This window comes from Arachis ipaensis, chromosome B08 (genome assembly GCF_000816755.2).
Source record: "Arachis ipaensis cultivar K30076 chromosome B08, Araip1.1, whole genome shotgun sequence".
Lineage (NCBI taxonomy): Eukaryota > Viridiplantae > Streptophyta > Magnoliopsida > Fabales > Fabaceae > Arachis > Arachis ipaensis.
The window spans coordinates 23494085-23494453 of NC_029792.2; positions in this window are offsets into that span (position 1 = coordinate 23494085).

The following is a 369-nucleotide window of genomic DNA, read 5'->3' on the forward strand; positions in this document are numbered from 1 at the left end:
ATAGATTCGTCACTGAATTCAAACTATAACATATTTGTTTATTATTGTCAAATTTATCGTCAAATTTAATATAAAATATTAAGTTAATTGTCATCGAATTTTTTTCGACACTAAATCTTACTATAAAATCGACACTAAATACTAAAGGGCCACAAAATAATTTTTAAAACGATATAATAAGTTACTATTGAATTATCCCACCAAAAATTTAATAACCATAATTCAGTATTATTTTACATTATAACAATAAATATCAATACAAATAGTACAAAATAAATAAAATATCATGCAAAATAACATCGCAAAAGGCTTGTCGTACTAGCTTCGGGCTAGCTGAAATTTTAATAAAACCTTTTCTGATTCCGCAGG